General features: G+C 32.9%; 1 protein-coding gene across 2 annotated transcripts in view; it reads left to right on the forward strand.

Annotated features, from left to right (window-relative positions):
• Nucleotides 1–232: 232 nt before the first annotated feature.
• LOC140443464 (calpain-A-like) overlaps nt 233–21,756 on the forward strand; it is a 343,829-nt gene continuing 322,305 nt past the window's right edge. The window contains exon 1 of one of the 2 annotated variants that reach the window (XM_072534748.1): nt 233–421. The gene's annotated coding sequence lies outside the window, so the exon portion shown is untranslated. The remainder of the gene's footprint in view (nt 422–21,756) is intronic. The other variant, XM_072534749.1, reaches the window with a different exon arrangement.

Here is a 21,756-nt window from a genome sequence, read left to right on the forward strand (position 1 = left end):
TATTCACCAGCAATCATAAAACATCTGCCCCTTTTTAAGAATTAAGTAATCTTATCAGCAGTGCACTAAAAATTGATCAACGTAAATAAATAAAACTGTCGTTAATATCTGCGCCATACCACACCACAACATATATTACAATTTACATACGATTTACAAAACTTGAATTGGATCACGCTCTACCACGGCCTTGAAAAGAAGAAATATCGCCTTGAATCTCCCCTTCCATTACACATTTTGCTGTTTTCATTTTTATTTTACCAAGTTATCTAGTCTCATCGCAGCTTTGCATTGTTATTATTAAATAAATACAAACCGGCGTTCAATTTTGAGGATAATATGCAAAACGGGTTGATTTTTGTTTAATGTTAACTGTTTTTTACCTGTGTTAAGTGTGTCACTGTGCCAGAAGTTAGGTTAGGTAAGTTATTAATCATCGATTTTTGTTAACCTTTGTTTTGAAGAATTTATCTTTTCTGCGACAGTTTTCATGGCATAATTTCGTGTGTAGAATTATGGAAAAAGTATGATATATTTTAGCCCAATGTCGTAATTCCTTGTTTTTATTGTTTTTTATGCCTATCCTAGAATTTAACGATTTACTATCCTAGTTATTATCCTAATTGTACATCAACATGCGAATTAAATGAGAACACAAATTTCAATTTCATTTAATTAATTTAATGAAGATACTGCTATCAAAAATTATTACTTAAGTAGTCCAACAATGTTTGTGTAAGCGGCAAATATGGTTTAAATAATGAACGAATTGCTTAAAGAAGTCTTGCCAAAATAAACACATCTGGGGTTAGGATGAATTGTGGAATTTTAATGCATGGTGATAGGAACTCTAAAACCATCAATTTTTGTTTTTTACATGTAATATTGGTTTATACTTCAGACAACCAAAACATAACTAGCAGTAACAAATTTTATTACATGCACTGGCATTTGGTAAAGCTCATCCTAAAGTAAAGTATACAAAATTCTACTTTTAACCACTTAATTACAGGTCTAAAATATATTTTTTTAAATTGAGATATTCATGTTTACTTATGCTAGAAGCACTAAATATTACTATTTCATTTTTGGAAACACCAAAATCTATAGACTGATTTTTGTTGGAAACATAAACATACAAGATTATATTGTTAAATGACCTCATATTTATTCAGCATAGTAAAAGAAAGATAATTATCTTGATATAAACATTGCTACAACACTGCTCATTGAATAGGAATTTTTAATACTGTATTCTTTGAAATATCTGAGAGAAGATATATAAATACTTATATATAAATGACAATATTATTTGTATTAAGTTATTTTTTACAATTTATAAATAATGATAATGAAAACTAATTTTACATCAAATAAAATTAATCAGTTATATGTATTTTATTTACTATTTAGAAATAGTTAAAGGATGTAGATAGGCATTGGGATTGTATAACAGGAACATTTTTAATGTTATTGCAAAATTATAGATAGTATTCCACCTACTTACCTTAAGTTAAAATGATAAGTTATCAAATTATAAGGTTATTAAAATAGTAATTTCCAATCAATTATGGGTATATATTCTAGAAAACCATTGGGTTTTTTTTGTTCAAAACCCATTGGACTATTACTCTGTTTTTCTTTTTGTATTTTTTCATATTTATAATTAGTTTCTTGAAATTTTGATGGCAAATCAACATTAGTAACAAGACAATCAACAGGTCTGTTATATTAGTCTTATATATACTAACATAATATATATTGTTATCATAGTAGAATTAGTGTATGTACTAAGTGTTTAAATTGACCACAATCTATATTTATTTTAAAGTTGTAAGTGCCACAGTAATTCTAATTAAGTATCCTTGAAAAAATAAAGACACAAGTGGTTACTTTGGATTAAAGATTATTAAAAAATAAAATGTATCATTCTTAAAAAGCATATATTTTAACTATTTTCTTGACAGTTAATAAAAATGCAAAAAGAATGCATTTCTTAGCACTTTAGCACATGTATAGTACTTGCTTTATAATATTTAAGAAAAATTGCTGTATTATCAGAATAAACACTGTAGCAAAACATTATTTTACATTTTTATGTGACACAAAACCCAGACAACTAACTTAACATCACAGCACCTAATATAGTTTTTTTCATCAGAAAAATTGTCCCCAGGTTTATAACTAGTAAAAACAAATGTTGGCATCTACTAACTACTCTAACTGATATATAATTTGTGATTATCACCCTCTCTGTTGATTCAATTTATTTGGTGTTTTTGATACTCCTCATTTATTTCTTATGTTTTTCATATCCAATTTTATTTTTTGTGATTTGGTATTTTTCTTAAAATTGTCATTTTCGCTGGCAATAATAATTTTTGTTATATTAGGTTTATATTATATATTAGGCTTAGGTTTATATTATATATTAGGTTATAGGTTTCAATGGAGGTATTTGTCCTGCCATAAATATGGGTAGAAGGTATTTAATGAAAAAAATTTGAACTACTGGTTTGATTTGAAAATTTTTTGCACAATTTATTACTGGTATTATTCACTACAAAAAAATATTCAAAATAGCCACCATATGCCTGAATAGAGTACTGAAGTCTGTTAGACCATACATTGATCACTGCATAGATTCAGTCTATATGAAAATTGTCCACAGCTTCTACCAGCACCTGATTTAATAACTCCAGATTATAGTGACATCTTGTACAGACGATGCCCCCTAAAACTGACCACAAGTTGTAGTCAAGTGGATTAAGATCTAGGCTGGCTGATGGCCAATGATCACTATTAATAAGTTCGGTAAAATGATTTTTAAGCTACATTGGTTTTGGCCTTATGCACAGGTGTAGAGTCCTGTTGGAATATCTATGGTCTAATATTGTTCTGAAGCCATTCTCTTGTGGCATTTTAAAGTAATTACCATTTAAATGGGAATAAGCCACAATCAAAGGCCACATGGTAATCACGAAATCAAACAACATCAGTGCTAATCTTGTAATAGACAATACAACGATTGAGCGTGTGTCCTGTTATAAATATCTAGGTGCTTGGATCACAGACGATACTGATCAAACAAAAGAGATTAGATGTAGAATAGAAATCGCTAGATCAGTCTTTAATAGAATGCGCAAACTCTTTTGCAATCGTGATATCAATATAAAGTTACGAATATGCTGCGGTGTTATGTCTTTTCTACCCCTGTTGTATGGAGTAGAGGCTTGGACACTAAAACAGTTGACCACAAAAAACATCGAAGCTTTCGAGATGTGGTGCTATAGGCGCATTCTCAGAATATCATGGATGGACCGCGTCACTAACACGCAAGTACTCCAAACTTTAGACAAAAGATGCGAAATTCTAAATGAGATAAAAACTAGAAAGATGGAATACTTGGGGCACATTGTGAGAGGTGAAAAGTACGAACTTTTAAGAAATATCATGCAGGGCAAAATTAAGGGCAAAAGAAGTGTGGGAAGAAGAAAAATATCGTGGCTTCGTAATCTACGTGAATGGTTCGGGTGTAGTTCGATTGAACTTTTTAGGCGCGCTGCTAACAAAGTCGCAGTGGCGATGATGATTTCCAATCTCCGCTAGGAGTGGCACGAGAAGAAGAAGAAAGGCCACGGCATGTTTATTGATGTTTTAATTTCCACTTCAGAAATCGTTCGCAAAATACAAACATTAGTAAATTAAACAAATTTTTGGTTTTCTTAAACGTGCTTTGGCTTTTGATTGTGGCTTATTCCCATTTAAATGGTAATTAATCTATGGTCTAAATTGGCATATATCACACATTTTACATGTGGAGAGAGATACAACTTGCTCCAACTGATTATGCAGGAAAAGGTGAAAGGAAAGAGAAACATATAGGTAGATGTAGAATATCATGGTTGCGCAACCTGAGAGAATGGTAGTATGATGTATATCAAATGAAGTTTCCAGAGCAGTTTTCTCTAAAGTCCTAAATAGCTATGATGAAAGCTAAAGAAGAAAAAGAAGAAGATTTTGGAAAATAGGATGGATTAGGGGCTCCACTACATTTGTATAAATGTCCCAAAAAGAATTTCTCACTGCTGTTTTAACACTCTTTTCACAAAAATATAAAGAAGTGACACTGTCGTAGGACACCCGCACCAAACCATCACTGAGGCAGAATAATGTCCCTGCTTGATCCTTGGCACCATTTCACGGCTTCCTTGAATGTACATAAACTCTATCGTTTTGCTATTGAAAGTTTCCTATACAGTAAAAATTTGTTCATCTGTAAAGAATATTTGTAACACTCTTTACCCTACAGTGACAACAGGCGTCTTGATTTTTTTTACTATTTAGTTTTAATGCAATGGTAAGGTGTAGTCCTGTTTGTCCTTCGAAAGCCCCAAGTCTTGTTTGATAATGCCACTCATGGTTCTTGGTGCAAAATCCATGTCCATGATTCTTTTTTCATACAGGAGCAGAGTTAATAATCTGTGGCGTAAAAGCCACTTGAGGTCGGTGGTAACTTATATAGTCACTTACTCCTTCTGTATCCAAAAACAACTTAGTATGATACACAAAACACGAGTAATATTTAACAGTTTAATTAATTCAAAAATAGGCGCTCTTTCTATTTCGTACTAATGAAGAGCAATGGCAGCAATATGGTTCTCTTTGTCTCTCCACTCTATAGTAATGGCTCAAACTAGACAAGAATGTTTTCGCGCGTTTATAGTGTACATGTCAACAGTCAGAAATGTCAATATAACTTTTAGCTGCTTCAGTTTGTTAGCTGTACAAGCTGCGTTTACAGTTATATCATATAAATATTTAGGACAGGAGTAGGTATATTTAATTGTGTCCTGTATTTTCATAGAATATGCATGTCACTCTATGACTTTGGCAATTTTCAGAGTTGATATCTGAGTTAACAGGGCTTAGTGAGAACATATGCTTACTTTAAAGCTTACATGTGTTCTGTTTTCTGACCCCGTAAGAGTATTTTTGTGTACAAAACACCTTCTAATAGGCAATAACCCTTTTGCTTGACTTTGGCTTTAACATTTTCCCCTTAGGCTGTACTAAGCTCCTATTTCCATTTTTGGACATCTTTCAACTTGCAGCTCTTTGGAATAATACATAATGGTTCTGATTCAATACAAAGACGACCACTTTTGTTTATTATTTTTTTATTGTTACATTGCATGTTTACAATCTACTCCATACACAGAGTAATAAGTAAATAATCTGTAAGTAAATTAACGTGAGGTACTGTCCAGTGACGATCCTCTAAGTATTATTGAGGTAGGACTTCTGGCCATACTCTCTTCAATTTTCTTTCGGCAAGTGGTTGGGTGAATAAATTGTTTATCAGTTCGTGGTTGTAATCAGTGGTGCAATTTTTATATTTTATTGAGTGATTTTTTATTATGTCCTTATGTAATGGGATGTCCATTATATCATAAATAATGTTTATTATTTATGACAACGATTTGCATAAATTCATATCTCCTTACAAATCAGTTTCAATCAGTTCAATTTGCAATGAGGAAGTTTCTACTAAATCTAGCAAATGGTTTGCTGCAAACAAACTGAAACTTCTCCGATGAATCTCTGGTAAAACGCAAAACTTTTTTATATCTGCAAGTAACTTACATAATGATCCAGATAACAAAGAGACTGTTAAACTATTGAGAATAACCCTAGATAATCGACTGAACTGGTCGGCTCATATCTTACAACTAAAGAAAGTGCTATCAAGTTCATTATTTATTATTCGCCAACTAGCAAGGGTGGTCAATTTTGAAATGTCACTTCAAATTTTCAGAATGCAAAAAAAGCTATCAGGATATTAGCAGGGGTTAGTTATCTAGAATATTGCCGACCTTTATTCTTTACGATGAGAGTCGTAAAGAATGGTAAAAATCGCTAAACGTTTATTTAACAATTTTAAGTATATAGAATTACTTTATTTTCAACAATATACAAACATTTTATAAGAAAGCTGCACTTTTTACCTTTAAAACGCATTTTGAATTTTGTCAATAAGACACTCTTATCAAAAGATCTTATCCAACTTTTACCGTCGAGTTGATACGACAATGCTATTTAAATTTGATATCGTGCGGGTAATTACATTGAAAATCACCGGTCGCTTCAAGCGTTGTTTCTGAGAGAACAATTCATTCTACATAAAAAGTGCTTATAAGATTTTTGTTCAAAATTATCTCAGCTACATTTTTTGTTTGAAACATTTTTTTCTAAGGTGTACAGATTCTTGGTAAATCGATTTTTTCCGATTTTTCCCACTTACGAGGGGGAATTTTAGGGGGAAGCCTGGAGGTAAAAGTGGTAAACTTTTTTGCATATTTTTTGGGGTCCCAAAGTTAACATTCTCAGCAAAATTCAGCTTGTTCATATGATTTTTAGAGGTCAAATCTCTGACGACTGGACTATGTATCCCAGTTTAAAAAATGTGTCAAAAGATATGTCATTTTTTCCGAACGTTCTATCTTGACACCATGTTGGATTTTTTAAAGAGGGTAGCTGGTCTTTCTTTCGTTTACCCCCACTTCTTTAACTCCAGTCGGAACGCAAAGTACTCTTTGTTTACAACATTCCTGTTACCAGTTTGTACAGTTGTGTCGAGTAAAAAACTAAAATTGACTTAATAATGGAATAAATAAAGAAAGAAAATTAAAGACTGGACTTCCGGAGGGCTTACACAACTTTTCTCCAACATGTAATCTCCGATGTTCTTCCTACCAGTTTGGTCCAATTTAGCTATTCTTACGATATAAGGACTTATAGTCCTGGGTCTATACATAAATTCATAGAAACAACAGAAGAGACGTTAACATCATATTTAAAGACTATGGAACAATGTTGTAAAAAATGGAGACTGTCTCCTAATGCTAACAGTATGCTGTGTACATCTGAATAATAAAATGGCACACAGAAAATTAACCATCACGGCCCAAGACAAAACATTTCCAAATAATCAGTATCCTAAATAACTAGGAATTACACTACCCATATTTTGTCCTTCTTTAGAAAACATCTTGAAAAAGTCGCTGCCAAATTCAAAACGAGAAATGTTATTCAAAAACTTGGTGGGACAACTTGGAATATTACTATAAAATACTATAAAATAATAATTTATAATGGGTTTTCGGATTTCTACGCCACTTAGTATATATTATCATATTCTTTAAAAACCTTTACTCATACATAAATTACGTAATTACTGGAAAAATATTTTTATTTAACGAAAATACATACTAATTCTGTGTGTACAGTTCCTAATGTCAACAAGGGGTTGTTTACAATTAATTAATTAAATAATAATATATATGGGAGATGTCTTTAATGTCAATTTTATTATTGACACGGGTTAGTTTTTTAATATGAATCATCTTCAATGTAGGTATCAATATTTTTGTATTAGGTCGCAGGCCATTATTTTTGTATTACCTACCTAAGTTATCAATGCCGTACAAATATGCTTAGCTAAAAAGAACTTATCCCCTTGACTGGTAAGTTTATCTTACCTGTGACTCAACTGTACCGTTAAGAATTGACGGCATAGTATCTAAAGCTGTTATACACATTGTAGTATTTTTGTATACGTGATTCATGCTCGGTAAAATGACCGATTAAAAATCTCCCATGGGAGTCTATTACTGTCTTGACAATAGGTATGAATTTTGAAAAATCATACTACAAGATTTTTTTGTAAACTATGTTATAAACACACATAAATGCAAGTTATTTTGATTCTTAATATCTCACTTGGTGTAGTAGTTTCTTACCTATTTACCAAAGGACTCGGATCTAAAGATGACTTCAAGTAACGTAGAACTGTGCAGGTGGTATTTTAATTAATATCAAATGTCAGTTTTAAATATGAATGGTCGCCAATTTTCATAATAAAAATTAATTATCCCACTATCAAAAAATGGCAAAGAGTAATTTTGTCCCTTGTTTGATTTGAAGTTGAATTTGGTTGAACATGTATATTGGTTAATTGTCAAATTTTTTTTTGTTTAATTCAATAATCCCATACATATTGTTTGTTTTAGATAAGTTTTATTAGATTATTTTTATGTATCTATTTTGTAGATTTTAAATCCACATTTTTAATACTATTTGAGTTGAATGACTAATACTGTGACTAAATTAGCATGTTTTACGTGGAAATTATAATGAACAAATATTGTGAAACCAAAGTAGAATCAAATATGCGGTAGGTATTACTAAACCGCTTTTCTTTTAGCATACCTATTTGAAACGTTTAGGTTACTGTTTGCTCTTTTAATAATCTACTTAAATTGGGGATAATGTTAACTTATTGGTTTAAAAAATAAATTATGATTTTAAGAGATAATCAGACATTTTTTGAGGTGATTTTATTTCAGAATGTTTTAGTTCTTAATTAGAGATAGTAATTATTGAATTACACCTATTTTAAAAACCTTTGTAAAATTTTTTGGAAAAAACGTAAAAAAGACATAAACGGAATAATTTAAAATAATTTCTCACATACCATTGAAATCATGTCTGGAGTAATGCTGTTAGGCGTGTTCAGTTTCTTGGTAACCAAAGATTATGATGCCCAATGAAAAATATTTAAATTTATCTCATTCGGAAATACATATACATACATTCATCTCCGGTAACGCGCATGGCGCGTTCATATAAATATTCTCAGATGCCAGCAACGCGCCTAGCGCGTCCTCATACTTATTCATATTCATTTGCAAGATTAGGTACCGGCATGTCAGAAAACAAAACAAAAATGAACTGGCACATAGAATAACATACAGTGTGTAAAAGCCAAATGGAATAAATTCATTATTTAGGTTACTGTACATATTTATAAAAAATTCCGAAACACGTCAAATTTAAATTATAACTTGACATTCTTTAACGTGAAAATGCAACCCCTACCTTCAACCTCCTTAGAATGACAGGTACAACCCCCAATTTTTAAAATAGGAAGTATAGGCTTGTGATATATCGTTTGAAAGGTCTTTTCATTCTCCATTCAAAAATGTTGTCGCTTTCAAGTTTATTAAGATTAATTAAGATCAAATAAATTAAAATCATGTGGTTACCGAAATTCGCTACAATACAATCAAAAACTAAAATGTAATGAAAAACGTAATAAAATGTAGAACACGAAAAATAACTATGAATGTTAATGAAGTAGATGTTCAAAATGTTCACCGCGAAAGTCTTGGCAACATCCTAATCTCAAATAAAACTGTCTTCTAACATTATTTAACATAACAGGCGTGATGTTATGTTAAATAACATCATGCCTGTCGATAACGACCTAATCGCAAGCGTTATTCGTTCTTTTAAGTCATTTAAATCAGAAGGTTTAGTTTTGTACACATGGCTCTTCACATATCCCCATAAAAAGAAATCTAATAATGTAAGATCAGGTGATCGCGCTGGCCATTCAATCGATCCTCGCCTCCCTATCCACCGATTGGGAAATATTGTATCGAGGTACTGCCGGACATTAAGTTGGTAATGTGGTGGTGCTCTATCCTTCTGAAACCATATCGTATTCGCTGGAACTTGAGGGTTTCCTGAATCAGGATATAAATTTGCCAACGTTGGAATGACATCATTTTGAAGTAGTGCCAAATAATTGTTACCATTCAAGTTGCCCTCAATGAAAAAGGGACCAATGATATTGTTTCCTACAATCCCTGCCCAAACATTAACCTTTCGAGGGTATTGAGTGTGTTCTTCCCTCATCCAGTGAGAATTTTCCGTGGCCCAGTAGCGGCAATTTTGCCGATTAGCATGACCGTTAAGTGAAAAAGTACACTCACCAGAAAACATAACGTCTTCTAATTGGATAATATTGTTATCCAACATGTCCATCATTTGCTCACAAAAAAAAGTTCTCCTATCAAAATCGTCTTCCATGAGCTCCTGAGTAGGTATCATCTTATAGGGATGCAATTTATTTTCTTTTAATATGTTTACTATCGATGTATGGCTAGCATTGAATGTAGTGGATGCCTGTCTACTCGATGTATGTGGATTTTCCTGAAACTCAAGCAACACATCTAATTTGAGTTCATCACTCAGTGCATTGACAGCTGCTGTTTTTATCTGCCTTACATGACCAAACTCGCGAAACTGCTTCTCTATTTTACTTATTGTTCCTTGGGATATAGGCGGTAAATTAGGAAATTTCTCATGAAATACGCGAGTTACTTCCTGTTGTGTTCGGGTGTTATCTCCGTAACCAATCATTTGTAAAACTGTTATTTTATGCATTTCCGTTAATCTAACCATTTTTCAGAATTGAATTAAACGAACTTTTTACTTAAATTAAAATACTGACAACTTAAATAAAACAATTTACTAATGCGTGTTAAAATAACGTTGCCACGGAAATTCTTTAAAGTTTTTTAATGGTTACCATCTAAAAACCACATTGCTATGGTTTTTGTTCACTTTCTCATTATCAAGACCTAAACGGGAAATAAGTTTTGAGTATATTTTAGCGAATTTCGGTAACCACATGATTTTAATTTATTTGATCTTAATTAATCTTAATAAACTTGAAAGCGACAACATTTTTGAATGGAGAATGAAAAGACCTTTCAAACGATATATCACAAGCCTATACTTCCTATTTTAAAAATTGGGGGTTGTACCTGTCATTCTAAGGGGGTTGAAGGCAGGGGTTGCATTTTCACGTTAAAGAATGTCAAGTTATAATTTAAATTTGACGTGTTTCGGGATTTTTTATAAATATGTACAGTAACCTAAATAATGAATTTATTCCATTTGGCTTTTACACACTGTATAATTTAGGCCTAGGTAAACTTGGACACAATACATGTCTAGATTTATATTGTCCTTAGTAACTAGAAAAATAAAGTTTGTGTTTATTTCATTTCGACTTTTAATAGTTATTACGTAGAAAACTATCCAACGGATCTCAGAGTTTAGAAGGGGACCTGCAGTTTTTAAACAGTGACTCCATCGCGTCCATCATTGCTTCTGGAAGATGGCAGCAAAAATCTAGTGAATTACACGGCGATGATTGTTCATTACGAATAATTCGGCGAATGGTGGTTTGTAGTAGTACATTTTGGTTGTTAGTTATCCCTAAAGTGACGGTGAGTAATAATGTCAGTAAAAAAGTGGATGTAAATATTGAGTCTTCTGCATCTAAAAAGGCTAGATATGAACATAAGCGTAAACTGAATACTGTTGACTTACAATCATTAGAAGCATCTGACGATGATAATGTAATGAACAGTGGAAGTGACTGAGTGTCAAGATAATAGTAATATTACTGAAAGCGATGATAAAGTTCTTGGCGATGATTTAATGTAAATTAAAAATTTCATTCAAGTAGCTGACATATATGGTCTCCAGAAGTACGATATCATGAAATCCTATGAACTGTTAAAGCCACACATATAGGAAATCCAAGTGGAAATGATCCTATAGACTACTTTCCACACATATAGGAAATCCAAGTGGAAATGATCCTATAGACTACTTTAACCTGATTGCCAATAACTAATTTTATAAACTGATCATTTTAAATACAAATTCATATGCTGTCGAAATTTTTTGGTTTGTATGTACAGCCCTTTTAATTTTTTGTGAAATTTAAAAAAGCAAGTACGTTTTATAGCAATAATATAGCAATTTTGTTTTTGGAAAATACTAGCCAAGGGCTTCCTAAACTTATTCGTACTGTGACGCCCTTGGGACTTTGCTATTTTTTTGCGATGCCCCCTCAATCCAACCCCCAATAATACTTACCAATTTTAGTACTAGTCTTAGTAACAGATTATAGTTATAACAAAAACACTATTGTTCTGAAGCTATTTTCTTGTGGCATTTTAAAGTAATTACTGTTTAAATGGGAATAAGCCACAATTAAAGGTTAAAATACGTTTATTGACGTTTCAATTTCCACTTCGGAAATCGTTCTCAAAATACAAACATTAGTAATGTTCCAGAAATGAACATATCATTTTAAAATATAAAATAAAAATAATGTTCTTTACACTTTTCTTAGTGTAGAATAAGTAAAATATTCACTAATATCTAGTTTGCTCGGGATAGCCGACTTAATGGCGCCACAGCCTCTTAAATAGTTTTCACACCTAAATACAAGAGGGGTAATCTACACTTTTACGCACCAAGTATTATTTTATTAGTTCGTTCTCACAGATCGCCCTTGAGGCATCGCATTTTAAAACACTCTCAATTCACGTATAAAATATTTCTTTACGCCGAAATCGGGCATTCTTCTCATAAATACGGTTTTCTCTTTTACGTGTGATAAAGAAAGAATTATTTGATATTGTACTGTCAGCTACGGTCGTTTTGAACCTCTCTACTCTAAAAATAAGTTAATTATAAGTCGATAAACTAAAGGTGATTTTATTTCTCTGGAGTTACATTTGCTCACATTAACAATCCTTATCCTTCAACGGTCACTGAAGAACCAAACCTATGGAGATACATCCACTCACAAGTCCTTTGAAGTAAGGCTTGGAATCAAAAGACTTCCAACCCTCTCATATAGGGAGCCAGTAACAAGGCTCCCACTCAAGTAAATTAAACAAATTTTGTTTTTTTGTTACTTAGTGAAAAATTCTTCTAATAATTTAATTTTATCTGACTCATCTATATTGACAATTCAGACATACATTATACATTTTAAAGTAGACGACTTTAAAATGATATTGCCAATATTGTTGAGTTGCGTTCCTGGGACGACTTTAGATAGTTCATTAGATTACATGATATCAACTTTAACTTGAGAATATCCGTCAGAAAAGATCATAACATGTAATTCATAATCATAACATAAAAATGTTTAATTTAGTAATGTTTGTATTTTGAGAACGATTTCCGAAGTGGAAATTGAAACGTCAATAAACGTATTTTAACCTTTAATTGTGGCTTATTCCCATTTAAATAGTAATTACTATCACAAAAACACTATTTGACATTTATATTTTTTATTAGAAATCAAGAACGAAATCAAAACATAGGCACAAAAATAAAAAGGGATATTTATTTATGTAATTAGCTGGTTAATGTGAGGGATGTGCTTGCTTTTTTGAGCACAGCTTATGAAACTGGGGCTCCATTTTGGAAATTGCCACTCTCATTTCTTTTTCTAAGTTTAATTTTGACGTGTACTTGTTTTTAATTACTGCAATTGCAGAAAAACCCGTTTCGCACAAGTACGAAGTCGCAAATGGTAATAAAACCTTTAATGTAGTAGTGCTAATGGCATGATATTCATGAGAAAGTGAGCTCCAAAATTCAAATAGTTTGTCCTTGTCGTATTGAAGCTTTAGGCTGGAATCACAGGACAATTCTGTCAGTTGCTCTTCTTCCCTGTTCAAAGTGTCGATGTCGTGAATGACAGGAAGGAGTTTCTGAACCAGTCAAATTGCTCCATATCTTCGGGAAAATATTTCTCAAAGTGTTCCCTCAATGATAACATGTGTTTTGTAAGCATATTTTTTAAATAGGGATCAAGGATTTCTATCGATTTTTCTTGTACAATAGCTTGTAAAGCAGGGAAACAGTCAATTTCTTGATCTTCTAATTTTCTCTTCCATAAGAGCAATTTCTTCTGAAACCCAGTAATTTTATCTGCCAATTGCAGGATATGAGTATTGTTTCCCTGCAGAGACTTATTAAGATCATTTAATTTGTTAAATATGTCACAGAGGTATGCTAATTTTATTATAAAGTCTGAATTAATAAAGTTTTGCGCATCATCATATGATTCTGTATGTAGATATGTGTAAAATTCATTTCATAATTCGTATTCATACATAAATTAAAGAGGTGTGCTCGGCCCCCATTTCTTCATACAGTTTATGGAAAAGTCTTGATTTCACGCGTCGTGTTTTAATGTAGTTTACCACTTTAATAATGCTATCCATTACAACACTTAATTCACGTGTAACCTTCTTTGCTGCTAATGGAGCCTTGGTTTTGATGAGAGCTTGTAGTCCTCCATACTGTCCAGAGATCGCTCGGGCACCATCCGTACACACGCCTACAAAATTATCCCAGTTAATATTATTTTCAGTCATATATGAGTTTAAAATCTCGAATAAATCAGTAGCTTTACAAATTTCACATATTTTTCTGCAAAATAACAAATCCTCACATATATTTGTTTCTTGTATATAATACATAACATATCAATTGAGCATCATCATTACTACCAGTCGCCTCGTCCAGTTGAATTGCAAATAAACCTGAAAGTTTCCCCACAATTTGCTCATTAATCTTCTTCCATGTCGTGAATACGGCGACTAAACGTATCATTTGAAAGAGATATATTTTTTTTCTTTAGCTGCCGATTCTCCAATCATCACTGTTACCATATCAACCGCTGCAGGTAAGATCAGTTCCTCAGCGATCGTATGTGGTTTTTCACATTTGGCAACATGGTAAGCTACCATATAACAGGCGAGCAATGTTTTGGTAGGAATTTATGCTCTTGAAATCAAAGCCGTGGTCTGATGTTTTAGCTCTCGCAATTTTCTTACAAAAAAGTATTTTTTAAGAAGAAGCATACTTTCAGCCGCCAACACTTTGTGACAAACAACACATTGTGGAAGTTCTACATTCCCTTTAGTAACACAGGTAAATCCAAAATCCAAATATTGCTCGTCATATTTCCTATATTTCTTCTTTTTACTTAAATTAACATTACTGCTCACGCCTGATCCTTCACTTCGTTTTTTATTCTTTTGAATATAAGTATCCATTGTTGATAGCAAAAAACTCCGCGTGCGTAATAAAACAAAACAAAAGCTTTACTAAATGACATCACATAACATAACACGCGCGACAGTAGGGAACACGCTGGTCGGGGGAGGGGAACCGAGCGGCGAAACAGAATGCGCCCGGCGCTCACTCGACTGTAGTGTTGCTAATGTCCCGATAATTATCCGATTTTCGGATAATTTTGTGGACCGTCGGATAATTTTCGGATTAAACAATTTTTTGAATAAATTTGGATAATTCAAGGGTCTATCGACTTGATGTTATATTTTTTATTTGATTTATTTATTAATAAATATATTTTATACTCATTTAAAATCATATAAATATATTTTCTGTATTAAAAGTCCGCGCTAACACGCGACGCCTATGGGACAACGCAGCGACGCACCAGGGCGTCGCGACGCACAGTTTGGGAAGCCAGGGAAGGGTTTGTATTCAATCTGGTTCTTATTTTTAACTTAAGATCGGTCTTGCTTAACCCTTAAATGCCCGTGATATGAAAATAACCATAAATGCCCATGTGGGGTCTCCTAGGGACCCCACTAAAATTTTCAATTTAGTAACGTCATTTAGCACTGACTAAAAGGAAAACACGGTTAAAAATAATTTTAAGCATATTTGAATAATTTTTATTTATTTTTCATACAAAATTAACGGCTTTTCTAGAAACAAATTATTTTCAATTCGAACAAAATTAAAATTAAATAATAATATAAGCATATAACTTTTAGTTGCAATTTTTACATACAATAGTTTTTTCTTCTTTTCTGTGCACCTGGCATATAAATTTTTTGCAAAAAGAGCAAACGGTGTTCACTTTTCTGTCACAGTTTCGCGGACACTGGTAACAACGAGCACGTTTCTTAGCTGAATGGACGGATTGAGTTGCAACTTCGGTAGTTGGGTTTACCATTGGTATGCCACAATCTTTTAGAGCAGATTTTACATAGGCTTTATGTTTTATATATTTCGCTCTTTTTTCCATGTTGTTTCGAGCAAGCTCAGCCCCTAATTGTAACAGGAAAATACGTCTTCGTGAAAAATTATTTTTCTTCCAATCAGGATTTTTTTCAATGTATAAAATATAGGCATTTAGTGCACATATGTCTATAATATTCATAAAGAGCCTGAATGGCCAACGAGCAGTTCTTCTTTTACAGGAATATTCCCTAATCAGTTTGTCGGCATTATCAACACCACCCTTGGTATTATTATAGTCTAAAATCATCAAGGGTTTGTTTTGAGAGTCTTGACAAATTATATCACTATCGTGTTGACTTGAAAGAAGATGTACCATCCTGTGTATTTTAGGTATGTACGAAACCATAGCTAATTCTTTAGTAAAAGCAAATATTGACGACTCCGCAGGTCTTTTTGTCAAACTTAGTTGTGGTGGTGTATCAGGTTTATTTTTGCGGACGGTCCCAAGTAAAGTAAGGTTTTTAGATAAAAGATATTGAGCAAGAGGAACACTGGTAAAAAAGTTGTCAGTTGTAATTCCTCTCCAACTGCCATGATATGGTTCCACCAGATCTTTCACAACACGAAATCCCTGATTTTTCTCTATTCTACCACCTGGTAGTTTTTCAAGGTACACCTGAAGTTTTGATAAATAAGATGTTTTAACATCCGCTGCAGCCCAAATTTTTATCCCATAGCGGCAAGGTTTTGATTTTATATATTGTCTAAAAGGACACTTTCCTCTAAAACTCACTAACTGTTCGTCAACGGTTATATGTTCGTATGGTTCAAAGGCTTTGTCACAGTTAGAGACGAACATGTCCCAAATTACTCGTATCGCACCTAACTTATCCTGTTCCTTCCGCTCCACCCTGGTTACTTTGTCATAAAACCTCAAGAAACTCGATAATTCTTCAAATCGGTTCCTAGCGAATGCGGCTGTAAAAAATGACCGGCGTATTGAGGTGTCTGTAGACCATATCTCTCGTGTCGATTCTTTCCCACACCTTAAAGCACCAGCTTTGATAAGTGCTCCTAAAAAGCTATCCAGTTCATTGTTGGTAAGTACCGTCCACTCTTTTTTGTTATTCGGATGTTTTTCGTTCCACTCTTGATAACGCCTAACAGCTTCTTCATTAGTATGAAGGCATATGACATTCTTCATCTCTTCGGTCAAAAATAAATTGAAATAGTCTAAAAACGTGTTGGAATTTTTACTATAGTTTGTTAAGCCTGGATGTACATTTATAATATTTTTTTGTTGCCTCTTGGATCTCACGAAAGGTAGGCTATTCCACTGCATTCCAGATTTGGATGTATATGTTGGACCACTAACCTCACTAATATTATCGTCCACTTCGGTAGGTTCTGCATCTGATTCCTCGTCACTGTTGACTTCTAAATTGTCCTTAGTTTCCGAAACATTTTCCTCAAAAACATCTTGCTCTTCGCTATCTGATTCGTCGGTAATCTCATAGTCGAAATCGGAGTCTGATATCCCTTCTTCTATATTTCGGATAATTTTTTCATGTTCTTGGTCGCTTATTGTCATTTTCATTCTCTTACGGTCCATTTTTCAATGTAAACTGACGAAAAATGTTAAAAATAATAAAAATATTCTGGTGCCTCTAAATGCCCAATCGGGGTCACAGCGAGACCCCACTTATCTAAATCTCTCTTACAGACCACTGCACCTCACGAATGTTCGTGGTATACTAACAGAAAACGTAGGAGACACGTCCACACAAATACCTGATTGCGCGGTTGCCAAATGTTTCAAATAAAGATATTATAGCCAAAAATGTATGTCTGGGGTCCCATAGTGACCCCGATTGGGCATTTAAGGGTTAAAATTCTATCGTTCGTCCAATAATTTTCTTTACGCATATTTGTTTTAATTTACTTATTTAGTAATGAACTACGTTTTGTTCATTTTAAAATGTTTTAGTAGTCAAGTCAAGTCAAATTTATTGATCACATGCGACATTATACAAAGTACAGGTATGAGACAAGTCAAAGTTACATTTTACAAAGTTATCTTAAAAGTATATAAATTAATAAACACGATAAAACATACTTAAAAGTTATTTTTAGAATATGGCTCTAGCTCACAAATGTATTGATGTACACACCTCCGAAAGTTCGGCTGATGTAAATTCATTCGTATATCTATTGGTAATTTGTTAAAGAAACTTATGGCTGCATAGTGTGTGCTACTTTCCAACAAAACAGAACGATGTTGTGGAAGCATAAAGTGATTGTCTCTGAATCTTGTTGAATAAACATTGTTAAATTGAAATTTATTAAATTCATAAATTTTGCTATGTAAATACATTATACACGAAAATATATACAGACCAGGAATTGTAAGAATATTGTTTTGTCTAAAGATGCCTCTACAAGAATCTCTAAATTTCATTTTATACATTATCCTAATAGCTCTTTTCTGAAGTACGAATATCTGCTCTAACTCAGAGGTACAACCCCAGACTTCAATGCCATATTTGGCTATTGAGTAAAAATGGGCAAAGTATACTGTTTTTAATACTGATGTATGAAAGAGACGTGAAAGAATTCTCAATGCATAACATGCGCTACTTAATCTGGATTTCAAATTAGAAATGTGGTTTGACCATTTACAATTACTGTCTAGAAGTACCCCCAGCAACTTCGTGCAGTCTGTTTTATCTATTGCTGCTTCTATAGTGGCTTGATGGTTTAATAAATTATTTGACGTGAAAATCATATACTTTGATTTCTCTTTATTCAAAACTAATTTGTTGGATAAGAAATAACTGTTGATGGTGGATAGTATCTGTGTGGTTTTATTTTGCAAATTTTGATCAGACGTTCCTGTGACTAGAATGTTAGTATCATCCGCATAACTGATGATGTTAACCCCAGTCAGTGAATTAGTTAACAAAGCCATATCATTAATAAATACTATAAAAAGTAGAGGACCCAATACACTACCCTGAGGGATACCATAATGGATATCCAATGTGTTTGATTCGTTTACAAGTTCATTAGATGTTATCTTTACTTTTTGTCTTATATTCTCTAGGTAGGAAGTAAACCATTTTAGAACTACACCACGAATACCAGTACCCTCAAGTTTTATTAGCAACAAATTATGATCCAAAGTGTCAAAAGCCTTGGACAAATCGAGAAATAAACCACATGCCTTCTCTCGTCTGTCCAAAGCATCCAACACTAAGCTGACGAAATTTGCAAGAGCTGTAGTTGTAGACTTTGAAGATATAAAACCATGTTGAAAATTATGCAAGACACTATGCTTTTTTAGGAATGCGTTCATTCTAGTATAAACCAGAGTTTCAATTATCTTTGAAAACACAGATAAGAGACTTATGGGACGATAGTTGTTAAGGTCATCTTTATCACCACTTTTGAATAAAGGGATTACAATAGATAGTTTAAACATACTAGGAAATATTCCTTGTTGAAAAGAGGCATTACAAATATCCGTCAGTGGATCTGCGAGAGCATGAATGCATTGTTTTAATAACTTAGGGGAAATCTGATCAAAACCACAACTGTGTTTGGATTTAAAACTTTCGACTATACTAGTTATTTCCTGTGGGTTAGTAGGATATAAAAACATAGAACAACTATTACGGTTTTTTGATGCTGATGTAAACCCACCTATTTTAGTAGGATCCAAAGCGGCAAGTAACTTTGGAGCCATTTCAACAAAATGGTGGTTAAATTTGTCTGCTAAATTACTGTTATCATCACTAGGTACTTTTGAGTTATTTTGTTTCCCGACTGTTAAGTTTACTAAATGCCAAATACATTTCATTTTATTTGATGATTCGTTTAACTGTCTCATGAAGTGACTACTTTTAGCTGCTTTTAATTTAATTGAATATTCTGCCTTTGCCAAATGAAGGACTGGCCTAAGATTACTATTTTTCTGACAGATCGTTTCTAAAAGTTTTAGCTGATCCCTTAAATTGTACAGTTCCTGCGTAAACCAATTCGAACGTGTACATTTTTTAGGTTTACATTTAAGTAGTGGAAAATGGGACCGAAAGTAATTTTGAATAGTATTTAAAAAAGCTAATGATTTATCCTCAGCAGAAATTGTATTAAATACTTCTGACCAATTTGTTGACTCAAGGGTTTGAACAAAACGATTTATGTTCCTTAGTATGTTTGAGGTGTTTTGGACGAATTTATCCAAAACGTTATTTATTTAGCGTATGGCTACATCCTAGGTAAATTTTGTGAATAAACAAAGGGGACAATACCTTGCAAGCAGCAAATAATAATAATTATTTTTTGGAAATAAACATTGAGTTCACAAATATAATCAATTGACACTTTGGTCGCAACTAAGAAATCTGACGGATTGCCACTTTAGGATCTAATCGGGCATTCATCCACCAGATGTTTAACCGTTTGTCTTTGAGCACCTCAATCACAATTTGGGGAGAATTTTTTTTCCCATCTCAAAACTGAATTGGGGCATCTGTAACAGTTTGTTCTTATTCTGTTCAGTGTGGTCCAGATTCATCTTGGTTGGTCGAAACCCTCTGAATTGCTTGTAATGCATGGCATATTCCGGGTGACAGGAGGGGCATTTTTAATTGTAGTTGGCCAGCCCGTTGTTTAAATAAGAGCACAATACTTCCGTCTTGACCAGATTGAACTGCAATCTCCAGCGGTGGAAATATCTTCCGAGGGTAACCACTTCGTTTGTTAAAGTTCAATAGAGTTGCTCAGTAGAGTTCAATTCTTTAGGCCCTGGGATCGTAGTATTGATGACATCAGTGATCTTTCTGAATGGAATCGCTCGCATTAATTTATATATTATTCCTTGTCTCTATACGGTATCGTATGTTGCTGTTAAATCAACGAAAGCAGTAGATATGTTTAGTTAATTTTGAAAGCCCCTTTCTACATAGTTATAATAGTCAGTGCTAGGACTTGGTCTGTGCAGCTGTACAGATTCAAAGCGTTTATTTGATTACATTAAAATAATTTTAACACAATCAAATAATAATTATTTATAGTGCGTAATTAGTCTACATTAATGCCAAATATTGTATCATATTCAATCATATCTCATCAGTAACTCGTTGAAAATCAGGCAACACATTAATTGGTACACACAAGTTAGCACAATTGTACAAACACACGATACTCAATTTAAAAAAATGTTATTTGAAGTACATTTAATTATGTTTATACATTGTTGATGTATATTTATTTACTGTACTATTATAAACAAAACATATATCAACATTCTATAATATAATTATATCTCATAAAGATAACTAACCAATCTATTGCAATGCCCATAAATTCCGTTCTTTCATTTTCGAATTGTTTGTTAATCTGTCTATCTATGGCACTGCTTCTTTTTTGCTTCACATACTAGTTCTTGTGTACTTAACATAAGTATAATAACACAACTAGAAAAGTTAAATACGTATTATGAAGTTCAGGGCCGGCGATAACGAGCCTGCAAGGGAAGCACTGCAGGCGGGCGCTCCTGTTTGGGGGCAAGTTTTAACAAAAAATTATGTATCGGCGAACCGGAGGCATCCACATTTACTCACTTTAATGATTTTTTACAGACCATAAAATATCTCTAGAATCAATGGAAAGTTTAGAGGATATCGGGAAATAGCCTAAAGTACCCGAAAAAATCAGATAGTTTTAATCGAAAAAGGGCCTACCCATTCAAACTAAACTGATCAATTATCAACAAGATGCAAAAGGACGAAAATTCGACAATACATATTTCAACCGGAAAATGGAAAATGGGGAGATTGTCTTAAGAATATGGTTAACATATTCCAAATCTTTAAGTTCTGTTTTCTGCTTTTATGTACGATTTTTGAATGTTAACTCCATCATAGTCTACAAAAAATAGTCGAGAAATTTTGAGACCAGACTTGATAGTCTAGCATGTTTAATAGAAAATGATATATGTAATAAATTAGATATTAATAATTT

The sequence above is a fragment of the Diabrotica undecimpunctata genome, chromosome 6 (assembly GCF_040954645.1).
Source record: "Diabrotica undecimpunctata isolate CICGRU chromosome 6, icDiaUnde3, whole genome shotgun sequence".
Classification (NCBI taxonomy): domain Eukaryota; kingdom Metazoa; phylum Arthropoda; class Insecta; order Coleoptera; family Chrysomelidae; genus Diabrotica; species Diabrotica undecimpunctata.